Genomic DNA, 16,158 nt, shown 5'->3' with positions numbered 1-16,158 from the left:
TGGGTGAGGGGCCATGGCCTCTTCCTCTCCTTACCCCTTTATGGTCTGTTGCTCTAAGTTGTTTTCTCCCAGAAGTGCAGGGAAGTAATGGCAGGAGGAGCAGGGAATGGCTCAGGTTGCTTCCCCTTTGCACTACTTTGGATTTGCAACACCAACCCATGGGGCAGGTGTGTGATGAACCAGCATGTCCAAAACCTGCCCCTCCTCTGTCTAGTCTCTCTCTGGCATGCTTCTTCCCACAAGGCCCTAGGCCATGAGCTTACACAGCTTTGAAAGAGGTTTAGACAAATTCACGAGACCCATTGCTCCATTTCATTAAAAAACCCCTGACATCTAGCCTACTTTCCAAGGAATTCAAGGCCACTAAGAAGTCAAAATGCTCAAAGAATTAGACTATTCTATGGTAGCAGTCTCCCCATCCCACCCAAAGTACTTTTCTTGTTCTCTTGTAGGATTCTGCTGCTTTAACATTTCATGCTCTCCATTCCGGTGAGCAATGAGGAATTTCCATGAGCTGTCAGTTTCCTTGAAAAAGAGACAGCGCTGGAGACGATTGTGTTTCTCCAACAGCTGCTTATTTACTAGTGTGCAGGTACAGTGGGTGGGAAGCCTAACAGTCACTTGGGTTTGGACATTGGTCCTAAAGCAGCAGCAGCCTTCCCTGCTCCCCCACCCTGGGAAGCACCCAAGGGTGCTCTCTCTTCCTCTGTGTCCACCCTACCGAAGGACAAGGGGGAAAGATGTGGATTGGGAGAGACGGGCACAGTGAAAGGGAAAAGTTGCAGGGCTGAAAGAGGAGTGAGCTTCTCGGAGACCCAGTTCCACATCTGGCAGAACCTTGCAGTGATTTCCCCATGCAGGCCATTGAATTGCTGTGGCTATCAAGGTTTTTCTTTAATGAACATGGGAAGCTCCCTGCTTGCCTGGGGGAGTTTGTAATGGGGAAGGGATCGCATTCAACCTGCAGGTGTATTGTTCCTCCAGACCAAATGACTCCTCTCAAATATTACTTTCCAAATTTGTTTGTTTTTGCAGATAATTAAACTGCAATTACCTTACAAATAACGCTAACGAAGCAATTAGACAGAGTGAGGGGGAGAAGGAGAGCAGGCAGGCGGGAGACTTGCTCTTAGCTTTTGCATTCAGGTGTTCAGTTCTTCTAAAGCTTTGGAAACAACAGAACCCTCTGGGTTTAAGCACTTTGGCGGTTCTGGCAAAACTGTTTACTGTGTTCTTCTTCATTCCTGAGCCCTAACAGGGGACCTACACTTCATTTCTGTAAACAGGGAATTCCATCCACGATAATTAAACATTTATGTATGTATGGGGAAGGAGTTTCCCACTCCCATATCCCTGATTTTAAGCTTGTTACATGACTAATTATAAGGCTACGTCAGCTGAATCTCATTCTGATATTATAATGAAAAATTTGGCAGCGGGGAGTAGGTTCTATAATATATAGTTAGGAAATGGTTCAGTTAACTGATTTGAAATTTGGCAGTGAAAGAGAAGTAGGTTTTAGGACAGTCCATGCCATGATTGGGGTAGAAAGGATAAGAAGTGTTGGATGAGTTCAATGTTTGGTGAGAGACTCTGGCATATGGACATGTGCTGTGTGTGTTTTCTTCATAGATGCTGCTGGGGTGGTTTTTCCTGGAAAGAGGTATTTGGTTGTGCTGTCTGTTGTTTTTAGGTCAGTGGGAATTTCTAGTAAGTGCTTCTACCATGAGTTCTTATTAAAAAGCCATTGTCCTGGTCATTGTAAGTCAATGGACTTGCTTATTCCTCTGTTGCTAGACAAGACTTCCAGCCAATCTTGGCCACAGGAAATTTAGACAGCTAGAGTTCTTATTAAAAAGCCATTGTCCTGGTCATTGTAAGTCAATGGACTTGCTTATTCCTCTGTTGCTAGACAAGACTTCCGGACAATCTTAGCCACAGGATATTTAGACATCTAGACTGTTGCTAGGCAAGATTCTCACAGAGCAGGCATTAACCTTGAAGAGTTTTCAGTTGAGGTAATAGGTAGGTGTGGAAGAAAACAGAAGGAAGAAATCACAAGAGATGAGTAAAATAGTGTATGAGTCATAGGCAGAGGGGGAATACATCTGAGCTGCATAGTGGCTGGATTTCAGACATGCAGTTTTTGAAAAATGGGGTGTGGGTGGTAAACTGGGAAGGAAGATTCATGGGGGCACCGTGTGGCTGTGTGCTTTATCTGCTGAGTGCCCTCTTTTTCCACTGCAACCTTTGAAGGCTAGGCTTGCCAATTGACCTGATAACCTCAGCTAGGCCTGTTTCTGCACCTTTACCACCCATACAATGCACATGTCAAGAAAAAAAATAAGCCCCACTGAGTAGAGTAATAGAAATGTAGAGTTAGAAGGGACCCAAAAGGTCATCGAATTCAACCCCCTGCAATGCAGGAATCACTGCTAAAGTAAACATGCATACGCTTGCAGCTTAATTTAATATGGCACATGCTTTCAAGCATTACAGTTCATTTCATCAGACATGATCCTGAGCTGCAGGTATATATAGTTGGCAGGGATTTCAAATGGTGAGGTCAGCAGGAAATGAAATGCCAAAAAGTTCAGATGGTGATAATTACCTTATTAGCAGTGGGCATTGACAAAACCAGTTTCTGATGAAAAGAAGTACATCCTGGCATTGGTGAGCTAATTGATACATGTACTTTGATTTTCATTTGATTTAATATTTGCATTCAGTTTTTCCAACCACAATGTTGAGCTCAAAGTGACTCAAAATCATAACATTAAAATTTTACTAAAATTGAAACTGCTGCAACTGGAAAAAACCCCCACAATAGCATATTAAAAGGCAAAAACATACGAATCAAACAATGAATTCTATTCAATATGAACTTGTAATGATAAAAAAATACCAGGAAGAGCTGCTCAGCACCAGTGCTGTGGCCCACTTGACCTCCTCTCTCTGAGAAGGGGCTTCATCACCCAGTGTACCAGCATCAACACATGCCCAGACATGTTCCCTCATAGCATTTAATGTTGACTTCTTCAAAGAGAGAAATTGATCACTTCTATGTTGTTTTAGGAGGAATAGGGCAACAGGTTCCATTGAAGACCCACATTGTCTATGGTCTTTCCCCCGTGTGTTATATTTAAGATCACTCTTTCCCACAGTCCCTTTGGAGGAGTGCCCTGTGCTCTCTTCCCATTGGGGGATCAAGTCCTTTAGCCCTTCCCCTCCGTTCACGCCAATTCAATCCACACATGGCAGCACTGAAACTCTCAATGAATTGCAATTCAGTGGTTTCAGATTGCAGTCTACCTTTGAAGCTCTTTTGTTCCATTATGGCCACCTTAAGGTCAGTTACAGAATGTCCTGGAAAGGTGAAATAATCTCTCACTGGGTTTTGGATATTGGTATTTTTCATCATGTCAGGTTTGTGTCCATTTATTCTGTCTTGAAAGGAGATGTAGTCATGCCACAAACAATACTAAAACTTGTATCCCTATCATTTAGCCTCTGTTTAGTCTTATGGCTAAAGTGGCTGCCGTGATGATCTTCTCCACATCCAAACTGACTGTAATTCCACTGCTTCAGTCTCCGTGCGTTCAGGCCTGTGACATTTGCAGCAGCCTGTATTTCAATTCTGGGCAAAGAGACGCCTGCTGGAGGGACCCTGATGACTTGCGGAGCCCTCAATCCACGTGGACATCTTTACTGCTGAAACCAAAGCCTCATTTTTCACGAATAATTATCCTAGGGGACGTGACTCTAATCTCATTGCCCTTGTGTTTGCTCAAGGAATCTCCAATGAGCTCAGCCTTTGTCTTGTGACTAATGAACACACCAAATCAAATTAGAAGCAAGACTAATTGTCTGGAAATGCACTGGGGTTTGTAGGGCTCCTGGAATGAGTTGCAGAAAGGGTGAAGGACCTTCCAAAAGGATCCTTCCTGTTCCTTTTGTGAAAGAGGCACCAGCTGCCCTTGGCCGACTTTCAGTTGCCTTCATGATAAAGTTGCAGGATGGATTGCTGTCAACAACTAAATTTGCTTCTGCAAAGTGCTGTGTCCCTGATTGACCCAGTCTTGGTACCTGGTCAGACATCTATTCTGCTGACTTTGAAAGCACCCTGGCTTGGCAGTCACCCTGTATCTGGAAATGCCAGGGACTGAATTTGGAACCTTCTGCATACGAACCATGGAGGTGTGGCTCAACCAGATTGGCTACAGCTTCACTCACCTAAAGAGTGAAAGAGGAACTGAAAAAGATGGCAGGCAAACATGAATGACAAATTAGATTTGCTGAGGACCATATGACTGTTTTGTGGTACAACACCACCCTCACCCCACCCCGCCAGCTGCATACAGAGGGAGAAACTCACTATCTTTTTTTTTTTTTAAAGTAATTTTTATTGGGTTTTCACATTTTAAAAACACACACAGATGAAAACAAAAACAAAACATGTATAATTTCATAACCTTACTTTCTTAACCCCACTCCCTGACTTCCCCCCACCCCCCCTTCATACATCCCAAATCCAATAATTAGCTCAGCAGGTTCTTATCTCTCTTCTTTAACATATTATTGTTATTTTTAAAATTAATTCTTATTACTTGGCCAAATTTTACTTGTCCAATTTTCTTATAAATATTAAGTCCTTTTCTAAGGTCGACCCAAATTCCCTTCCACGAATTTCCCCCTTTTTATATTGAATGTAGGTCATAATAGCCAAACACAAAAGTCATAAAAGTTTTAAAATTCTGTTCTCCCCTCCCTCCCTACCCCGGTTTCTGTCCCTTCCCAAAATAAATGTCCACAAAACAGTTCTTAGCCTGGATTCCTCACATCAGAGGCCTTCAAATCTCTGTCAGTCTCTCTCTGCCGGTTTTGTTGGTAGCCCTCTTTGTTGGTCCTCAGTTCTCGAAGGAGCTCTGGCACAGTCTCATCAGATTTTCTTCCATCCAAAATACTTGGTAACAGCTGCTGCAACAAGCCAACTGATCTCCCATACTCAAAGAGGAAGCCCCAATCATATTTCTTGTTTCTTTTAAGTTCCAGTATTCCAAGTGTTCCATGGGCTTCCTCTTTCCACTTTCGCATCTTTCACAGATTGGTAATCCCAAGATCTTCTTCTTTATGTTCTAGCAGTGTAGGCTTCAGATTGGTACTCTCCTGTAGTTTCTTAACTCCTTCTTCCCTCTCCTCCAGTTCCAAAAAAGTCTCCTCTGGTTCAGCTGCAGATTTTGTTTCAGTCAGATCCTTTATGCATTCAGCAGGGTTGCTTGTTTTAGAGTTCAAGGTTATAAGTTGTTTGTTCATAGCCATGCTTTGCTCTTGCAGTATTCCCACGAGAAGAAACATTCTTTCTATCTCTGCCTGTAATTTTCCATGTGTAGCCATTGTAATGTTTCAAAGTTTCCCCTAGGGGGATTCTAGTTACTTAATAGTCCTTTCCCAACAATCTGTTGCTTTGTTATTTGTAACTACTTTGTTCCCAAGCACTTTAATTCAAATATAGCAAATTTAGTCCAGAGAGATGTTAAACAATAAAATTTTTTAACTTTAACTGCCCGTTTGACAGCTCCTTTGACAGCTGTCAAACTCCTTGTTCCTTTTCCTCCAGCTCACACACAGGGGCACTCCCGGGTTGGGGGGGGGGGGGGTTAGACAAAAGCTTCTAAAGTTCAACTCTTACTCTCCAGCACAAATCTTCTTCTGTCAAATTCGTGGAATTAATGTCTTTTAACTCGTACCAAAAAAAAAAAAAAAAGATATCTCCACCTTAGTTCTCCGATCCTTGCTTTAAATCTTTTGTAAATAGAGGGGGTGCGGACTTCCCTTTAGCACATCCCCCGGTCGTACCGAATTTAAAGGTAAAAATTTTAGAGTCCAAATTCCATTCTACTCACGGGTTATTTCAAGTCCAAATTTCAGGGAAAAAAGTCAGCGCTCTCCGGCCATGGCTCGCGGCTTCGCTCCACTGCAGTAGCGGTCTACTCACAGCACCACGCCACTCTCCGTACCCTCTCCGTAGCCTTTAAAAAGGCTCTTCGTGGGTCGGGGGGGGCGCTTGAGGTGCCCACCGAGTCACCAAGTCCGCAGGCTTCCACGCCTGCGGTTTCTAAGGGTCCCCGCGTCGCCGTCGCGATGAGACCCGTCTGCAGCAGAGCCGATTCCCTCCGGAGCTTGGAGGGAATCCGCCATTAGCCGATCGCGCTAACCCGGAAGTCCTGGGAGAAACTCACTATCAAGAAACCTCATTTTCCTTTTGTGGCTTCTGTTTTAAGGTGATGCCTGTACTAAAGTTATGATTTTGAAGCCAGTTGGTCTCTGTTTTTTAACCATTAGCCGACACCTGTGGCATAAATGATAGAGCAGTAGAGTTAGTTGAATGCCGCCAAGCTGTACTGAAAAGCATGAAGTGCAAAGCATCTAATCATCAGCAGGTGGAGCTCTTGCTTTACAGTAAAGACCATGTGTTTAGTGTGTATTTTTCTTTCCTAGTCAGGACTCTGTAAAATTATGTATGGGAGGGAGGAGAAACAGCAACACTTGCCCACGTATGTTATTTAGTTCACTCCCAACAAAGTATACTACTCAAATATAGAGTGCGTTAGACAAAGGACAACTTGTACCTGGAGGGAGTTTGGAAAAACAGTAAGTGAAGAAAATGGGAGGATGGGAGACTTCTATTATTTTATTTTGTAATATTGCACATTAACCATGTCGTCTGAGCAGTTGACAAAAAAATTAAAGTAATAAAATATGAAACAATCAAATAGCTTAGAACTACATCAGTACAAAAATCCACATAAACCCAATATAAATAGCATAAAATAATTATTAAACAGCATTGGGACTTAGCCAATAATAATTTGACTAAAACACAATGAAGCATAGTTTTAAAATTCCTGGTGGAACAAAGGTCTCCTTGACTGAGAAAGCCAAACCAAGAGTGTGTCTGGCGACATGGCATGTTGGGTCACTCTCACAGTTGCTGGGACAGCCATGAAATTGGGAGCTGCTCTAGGATTGATGGCTATGGAATATGTTGAAATACTCAAGAACAGCCAGATCAGAAATTCTCTCCACCACTCCTGAGATCATCTCCATCATGGAATCATAGAATTGTAGCCCTGGAAGGGATACCAAGGGTCATCTAATCGAACCCCTTTGCAGTGCACGAATCACAACTAAAGAATCCCTGATAAATGGCCACTCAGCAAAAAATAAGAAACCATTCCCTCCTCTTGGAGGTAATCAGGGTGGCCCTTGCCCAGGAATCAATGAATCTTATCAACTTTGGTATCTCAGTTTCTGATCTTAAATCCACATTTCTGCAGCCATTTGCATTGAATAAACAAAAAATGCTCACAAAAATTCGGCAGCGATTTAGTGTGAATTTCTCCTTGTGAATGCATTTTTATTTGCCATTTGGACTAATACACACATTTATGCAAGCATTTTCCCCTAATATTTTCCTGTATTGCTTTCTCTACAGTGTGAAGTTTCTCACACCTCCCCCCCCATAACGTATGCAATTCTGAATGCAATCCTGTTTGGAGAACTGCATTGCAAAATTCAGATAAATGTGAAGTTCAAAGGATTCCTCTGTTTTGGTTCACATATTGGTTTGAGAAGTGTGAATTAGGTAGTTTCTCATTAAAATCCAAATGAAGCTGAATTTCTCCACCATCCCATCTCTCCCCCTTGTATTACTCCAAAGGTGGCAAAGAAAGAAATGTGTATTTTTTAAATCACTGGTCTTCAACTGTTGGGTTATGTACTTACCAGACTGGATTATATCAGAAGCAGTAACGACTGTCCTTTGGTGGCTGACAGAGAGACAGTGTAGGAGAGGAAGAGGCATGGTGATGGATCTCATAGACAAACAGATATAGAAAATGCTGACAAACCGTCACTTGTATAAAATAACTAACTAACTGGGGCTCCTTTGTTTCCTGGGCCAGGAAAGGTTGATTGCCAGCGTTATCCACTGCAAGTCTTTTAGATGGGTAGAAATAACATGAAATAATGCAGAGGAGCTGACTATCACAATGAAAGACGTTAAATAACCTGCTGCAGGAAGACCACAGCAGGGGTTTCTGGAAATCAGAACCTGAAAATGCTTCACAGCAACAGGCTATGCAATAGATTTGAGCCTTTATTGCTCTACTCTTGTCTAAGTGTCTGACAACAAAGTAAGCAAGAGGCACTTAGATCACAACTTGACAACCAACAAGCTAAGGTCCTGCAATGCTCCTACATCACAGCTACATAGCAGCTCAGGTTTAGCAACATTCATCTTCGTTTGCCTGCTGCAGTGTTGAAGCCTCAGAAAGAGCTGCTGCCACTTTGATCTGGCTGCTCCGATTCTGCTAGCTGAGCAGGACTAAGTCAGGATGGCATAGCAAGGTAAGGGACGGCAACCTGAGAATCTGGCGTCTCCTGCACACAGTGGGAGAGCTGGCTGGTGGGGGACAGACATCTTTCTTGGCCAAGCCCCTTGAACAGATCAAATAGCATGACTGGCCTCAAGCAAGCTGCGTCTTGCAGCCTGACCTAGCAGGGGTGCTCTTCCACTGACACTTGTCCCTTGCTTGATTTTTCTCCCTGTGGAGAGAATACAGAAACTGTCAAAGGCAGGTGATGGGTGAATAGCTATTGTCAACGTTGGGGTGTGCATGTGAGCTGTCATTCCATCCTGGGGTTCCCTCAGGGGCCTAGTGAGGCTGAACTCAGTGGAAAGCTTCTCTCCATGGCTTGATAATTATACTAGCTGAATTGGCCGAGCCATTTAGTGAATACTCCCCCCCCCGCCCCCATGAATGAGGAGAAAAGTTTTGAACTGGATTCTTGTAAGAACGTTTTGAATCGCTCTCTGCTCCCCTGTCCCATTTTGAAGAAGAGATGTACAAATGACCCTCCTTTCAGCTTTTTCAGGCCACAAGTGTGTCAAGGGGAACAGAAAGCCCACAGCTCAGTGGGCCTTTCCACGTGCGGCTTCTTTGCTATGGCTCGTGCTGGCCTCTGTTCTGAGGTAACTTCATGTGTCAAGATTTTGACTGTGTAACAATGGCCCATTTTCAGACTGGTCCACTTATTTATTTTCATTTACTTGCTACATTTACATCCCACCTTTTACCTCAAGGAGCTCAAGGCAACGCACAGCGCTTCCCTTCTCCTTTCCCCCCATGCAACAACTCTGTGAGGTATGTTAGCCTGAGAGGCAGTGACTGGCTCAAGGTCAACCAGTGAGCTTTGTAGCTGAGTGGGGATTTGAACCCAGGTCTCCCAGAGTCTAGTCTGACACTCTAGCCACTCTAGGGACCAATGTGAATTGTGTTTGTAGCTAAAGTTGTCTACCAGAGTGGTGTGGAAAATCCTTCTGTGCACCCCATGCCCCTCATTTTGAAGGAAATATGTCCAAAAATGTTCAGTGTCAAGACCTTTCTTGTAATCTATATTGTGTAGAAACACATTGGCAATTTCTGTTTCCCTGTGAGAGAACGAGCGAGGTCCAATTCTTTCTTGGCTTCAGTGCAGAGACTCAACTTCTCTCTCTCTCTCTACTCCACTCTCCCCACCCATCCAGCCTTCCAGTATCTCTATAGCAACTACTGCCTTCACTTGAGCCTGCTCGTCTTCCACATGGTGCACACAGAACTCAATAGACAGAAGGATTCCTCTCTGCTCTGTACTTAACATCCCTTGGGGAATAAACTCCAATATGTGTGGTCTCTGGCTTCTCCGGCATTAGAGATGATACAGCTGAACGAAAGCTGCACAAAGGAGGGACAGGCCTGAACTACGGAGGCGGTTGATTTCCATAAGGTGAATTGTGTGTGCTTCAGAGAAGCAATGTGCACATTCATTAAAGGGGTGAAATTCTGACTCCATGGTGTGGCCTTGAATTGTGCCCTTTTCCCATTCTCCAGCTGGGATGCCAAGAAAAGCAAAGTGCCTCTGAGTCCCATTGGCAGGGATGGGTGAATCTGTCAATTTGGGTCTCTCTCAGGCCATATTAAAGCTATGGTTTTCCCAGTAGTGATGTATGGAAGCGAGAGCTGGACCATAAAGAAGGCTGATCGCTGAAGAATTGATGCTTTTGAATTATGGTGCTGGAGGAGACTCTTGAGAGTCCCATGGACTGCAAGAAGATCAAACGTATCCATTCTTAAGGAAATTAGCCCTGAGTGCTCACTGGAAGGACAGATCCTGAAGCTGAGGCTCCAATTCTTTGGCCACCTCATGAGAAGAGAAGACTCCCTGCAAAAGTCCCTGATGTTTGGAAAGATGGAGGGCACAAGGAGAAGGGGACGACAGAGGACAAGATGATTGAACAGTGTTCTCGAAGCTACCAACATGAGTTTGACCAAGCTGCGGGAGGCAGTGGAAGACAGGAGTGCCTGGCGTGCTCTGGTCCATGAAGAGTTGGACACGACTAAATGACTAAACAACAACAACATTTCAGCTTTGTGCATGCTCTGAATCTGATTGGAGCAGCAGTTGAGGGAGGAGACGTTTGGTTGGGAAATGGGCTGTTTGGAAAGAATGACACCCCTCCCCTCCTATAGTTGATGCTCCAGTCTGATTCAGGGCCCCTCCTGCATGGCTGAAGGAAAGTGATAAGCAAACTAGGGAGTAGTGGTGGACTCTGGGGTCTCTAACTTCAGTGATGCCCTGTGTGCCCCCTGCCTCTTGTGCTTCATTCTAAATCATGGCTGCTGTGTCCTCCTGCAGCACCCCTGATACTCTGTGACCAGTGTGACCGAACCGGTCATGCTCCCCTAAACCCGTCTCTGTAGGGAGACACTCCCTCTATCGCCATTGTCCTATGCAATTTGGATTCCTCTCTAGGAAAGTCCAAGGTGCTCTTTCCAGCTCTGGAATCTGGCCACACCTTCTCCCATAAAGACCTACTTTTAGAGTGCCTGAGAAGAACTTCCTCCTTCAGAGGAGACCACTAGCTGTGCTTCTTTGTAAGCCACTGTTGTGTGTGTGTGTCTTCTCCGACAGATGGTGATCCTCCTGCAACTTGTGTGTCAGGGAGTGACTGCAGAATCCAAAATCACCCCGCCCCCAGTGAAGGTCATTGGGAACGAGGCAAGGTCAGAACAGTGACTCATACACAGAAGCAGTGGGCAGACTCCTTGGGGAGTGGCTAGTTCTGTAGCAGAGGTGGGGGCACCTTGGCCTTATTATATGCTCCAGCCAGCAGTGTCTCCCATTCTCTCCTCTCCCTTCTATCTGTCTTGCAGTTAACTGTCTTGCAGCTATTAACTAGTGGGGTAAGAGAAGCTGGCAGGTTGGCTTACATGTGAGGCCCAACCCCAGAGCACAACAATTGGAGTGCTGTGGCACCCATGATCTGGTCCATTCACACCAAACACTGATTTATCCCTAGTGAGCCTGATGGGAAAGGGTCAAGGCCAGATCAGGGAATCATTCAGAGACACAGCAGGCCTCCTCCTTTGTGGGTCCTTGGCAGTTCTCTCTGTCAGCTTTCTGAGAGGGGTCAAAAACAAACAAGCCGGAAGAATCCACTGGCTCTGTTTGGGCCAATTGTCACCTACACACACACACATACACACACACACACACACACACACACACACACACACTCTGAGATGTGGCAAGCCCATGCCTCCTAATCGTGTAACTCAGCAGTGCCCCTCCTCTGATTATGTTTGTTGCTAACGCACACCTCCCAATCTTCAGTCCTTGGAGCTCTTTACTAAATTGAATCGATTTCCTTTGAGCAGCGAGCTGAGTTTTATTTAAGGGCAATTAGGCAGGAGGGGAGAGGCGGCTTTGGCTTGATGACACGATCCCTGCCGACTCCTGGGGGAAGGTGGAGGGTCAAAGCAGGCGTAAAGAGGGAGATCTGCATACGCTGGCATTTTTTAGCAAAAGCGAAGCCCCAGGGACACGTTTTTGTGCACACTGATTTTTATCGGAGCAGAAATGCCCAGGTAGGGTGGGGTGGGGGAGGGTTTTTAACCTGCTCCTTTTGCACCACTTTTCAGATCTAAATCATCCCCCAAGGATCCTATGAGCACCCGCAGTGCCCCCAAAATAGATTGCATGTTACAGATACCTCTATTTTTCCACTGGGTTGGGGGACTATTGGCGCATTGGGGGCACTTTAAATTGGGGAAATTTCATGGAGAAGTGGGGGCAGTTTAGATAGGGGGAAAGAGTAGCTCCCCTTGTTCTCCCAGTGCCACTGCTCTGATCAGATCTGCAGTCCCCCACCCCACAGCTGTTTTGAAATAAACATGAAAGCCTTGTGGGAGCCACTCGTGGATCTTCCACATCTCATCTGGTTTGGCCGAGAGAGAGGAGGGGGCTTATTTTAAACTAGGGGTGAGCAGACTTAAGGTTTTTGGGGTCTACTTAAAATAACAAAAAACCTGGAAACTGGCAGCTAGTGCAAATCCCACAACATGGTGTCCTATGATGACCCCAAACTTTTGCAGCTGCAAAATAGAAACCAATCAATCAATCAATCAATCAATTACAGTAATTTGCATACCACCCTTCCTCCAAAGATCTCAAGGCAGTCCACAAAATAAAAACACAAAATACATAATAAAAACAAGAACAAACCAAACTAAAGAAATAACTCCACTCCCACTAGGCACAGACACAGCATTAAAAGCAGGGCTCCATATGACTGCCTCAACAGTACCAGGAACACAAATCTTCATGAATGCACAATTCAAAGGAAGCCTGTAGGGCCCCCAAGTTTCTACTGAGGCTCTTTAGTTTCCTTCCTGCCCTCCTCTCCACCAATGCTGGTATTTATAAACCTTTTCTTCAGGGTGTCTCACCTCTCAGCTTTTTGAACTGGCTGTGAGTATCTCCAGTGCATGTACACACACACATGTGTACGAGAAGCTTGGTCTTTCCAAAGCAAGATCTCTCCAGTGCCAGAAAGGCAAACCGAGAGAGAGGTCAGAGAGAGGCCCTCTGAAGTTCCACAAGGATGTTTGATGGACAGCTGACATTCCAATCTGCCCTCACTGGCCTCCTTGTCCAGCTTGTCTCCACACCAGAGCAGAAGGGTCGAGGTCAGTGCAGGAGGTGATGCTTGCCCAGAACCTTTGTGTCTGTGGGGGATGGCAGATGCATGGAATGATGGGAGAACAGACTCGAGGTTGGTAAAGAGACGGTGGCACATTTGAACTGCATCTGCCCATGCAAAATTGGGGCATGCCACATGTTGCTGCTGACTTCATGTGGTTTTTAATACTCATTGCTTTTAAGGAACGTTTTGGTAGGATTGAATTAAATCCTAGCATCTTTGGGGGAAATTTTCAGACTGAAAATTGGAAACCATTTGGCACAGCCCTTTGGACATCACTTGCCTGGAGACAAAGCCAGGAACAAGGTGATGGGACTGTGACTATTTCACTCTGTGAAATAGTGAAATACAGTTACTGACTTACACTTGCATGCATGCAAGGGTTAACTTGAGCTCAGGTTGCCAGTGAGGGGTGGTGGGGGTGGTGGAACTTAACAGGTTTCCTGCAGCATTTTGTTTTCTCCCTCCCATTCTCTCTCTCTCTCTCTCTCTGCTTTCTGGAACAAGGAAGGAGCCACGTGGCTATGGCTCCCAACAGCAAGAAAAACCAAGTGAACTGAATCTCCCCCAAAGGGAGGTTTTAAAGCATGCATCTTTGCTAACCTAAAGACTGCATGATGCTTTTGGTAAGGAAACAAAGTTGTTTTTCTTTTTAAGTCATTTGGAAGATTTTTTCATTTTCACTTTACTGTACTGCCAATGGATGGCAACTTGTTTGCTGTTACTTCTTGAAGCTCTTTAAGTAAAACATTCACTTATTTGCAAAGCTAAGTGTGTGATTTATTTTAGCTGAAGTATTTTCATGGGGAATGTTTGTTTAAAGTTGGATTAGGGCAGATGTAAATCTAGCAAAGTTTTAATGTGCCTGGAGTAATCACCATTGTGCTAACTCTGCTAAGAAGAATCTCTTTTCCAAACCTCTCTCTGCAACACACTCTGTGCTTTCCTGAACATTGTAGTTGAATTTCTATGGCATATTGCCTGCATTTAGTTTAATCCAAGGTTTACCAGGGTTTGGCCCTAGAAGTACTTTTCAGTGCCAAGTTCCATTCCTGGGATGCAGGGTGAGAATGAGAAAATGAAATAAAACAGAAACCTCTTTCAGGGAGGAATAAAACTTTTGGGAAATCGAAGGACAGGGTTTGGGACATTACTAATCTGAATGGTGGAAGGAGAGACTGGTATAGGGGGAGCTCGACTGGCAGGCTGTGATCTCCTTGTGAGCTGCCCAGAACCATCTAGCTGGCTGCTGGATCTGACCCAGCAGGACTCTTCTTCTGAGTGGTGTGTGTATGTGTGGAAAGGGGAAGCTGGTAAGGACTGGACCAATCCCTCCACAGCCCCTTTCCTACCTCTTTTCTGCTTGAGCTTTGCACATATTAGAAGACAGGTGGAGACATCTGTCTTGCTGCAAGATGCTGATGGGTTTGATCTCTTCCTTACAAGGTCTCCCCTGCCTGCCTGCCTTTGTGTGCACGCAAACAGCCTTTCTCAAGGATTCTGGGAGTGATGAAGAAGAATGCAGGCCTGGGAGGTGCGTGGGATGAGAGTGGGGAACACGTACAGCTGACAGTTCCTTTTATCGCCCCCCCCCCCCCGTTAAATGACTGTTTCACTAACTGATGTTTAATTATCTCGCAGAGGCTTGTTAATGGGATTTTGGTGGCCTTGAGTTGCTTGCAATTCAAAGGCTTCTAAATGTGTGATTATCACTCTTGTATGAGGCATAAAAAGCAGCTGCCTCTCTTTGCTGCTGTTGCCACAATCACAAAAATGGTTGTTGTTTTGAGGGCCTAGCTGTAACTTACAATTGCTAGAGATGAGCTGAGGATTCGGGGTGGTTTCTTTCTCCATTAGGGGTGAAGAATAACCTGCAAAGGAAACAAGCACAGTTGTGTGTCACCTAGAAATCAGTCCCATGGTTGCAAGCTTTGCCTAAATATACATACTTCCAACATTTTGCAGATGAACAGTCTTTTTAACACTCTTCCTTCTCTCCCCTTGCCCCCCACTTTCACTAAGGTAAGCTGCTGAAAGCTCATTTTTCTCTTTCTGTTCTACATATAGGGTCGTCACCTTTCCATTGGCTCTTGCTGTTGTGTCTTGGTCATATGGTATGGCAACAGCAAAATGTCACATTGCTGGCTCCATACTGCAGATCAAGTCTCTATTAAAGGCACAGCTACAAGGGCAAAGAGAAAAGTTGGCCACCTTGGCTGTAGGCATTCCTGCTTTCCTATGCAACAGCCTGTTTTGCTTTTGAACTGGGGGTGTCAGTACACGGAAAGACTGGAGAAGCATCCTTATACAGTGGTACCTCAGGTTACAGACGCTTCAGGTTACGGACTCCGCTAACCCAGAAATAGTACCTTGGATTAAGAACTTTGCTTCAGGATGAGAACAGAAATCGTGCGGTGGTGGTGCGGTGATAGCAGGAGGCCCCGTTAGCTAAAGTGGTGCTTCAGGTTAAGAACAGTTTCAGGTTAAGAACGGACCTCCAGAACGAATTAAATTCTTAACCCAAGGTACCACTGTATTTTCCCTTTGCTAACCCCAAGGAAGGAAAACTAGGCCCTTAAAAATAAAAAGCTCCCCTGAATGGCAAAATAAGGACAGGGACAGAGAATTGTGACTCCCCTGGGTCAATAGGGATGAGAACACGGGCAGTTGAAATTCTGTCCATCATTGGGTGACTGACTGCTCACTTTGGGGTGTAAGACCATAAGAAGAGCCTGCTGGATCAGGCCCATGGCCCATCTCATCCAGCATCCTGTTCTCACAGTGGCCAACCAGGTGACTGTGGAAAACTGATAAGGAAGACTTAAGCACATCAGCATTCTTCCCGCCTGTGGTTTCCAGCAAGCAGTGCTCGGGAACATGATTGCCTCTGATCATGGAAGCAGAACATAGCCATTGTGGCTAGCAGAAACTGATAGCCTTATCCTTCATGAATTTGTCCAGTCCTCTTTTAAAGTCATCCAAGCTGGTGGCTATCATTGCCTCCTGTGGGAGTGAGTTCCATAGTTAAAGTAGGAATGGATTTAGACACTAGGAGAGAATATATTGTTTAGTTA

The sequence above is a fragment of the Podarcis cretensis genome (genome assembly GCF_951804945.1).
Source record: "Podarcis cretensis genome assembly, chromosome: 8".
NCBI classification, from domain to species: domain Eukaryota; kingdom Metazoa; phylum Chordata; class Lepidosauria; order Squamata; family Lacertidae; genus Podarcis; species Podarcis cretensis.
The sequence above is the reverse complement of the archived record's forward strand: the minus strand, read 5'-3'. Positions refer to the sequence as shown.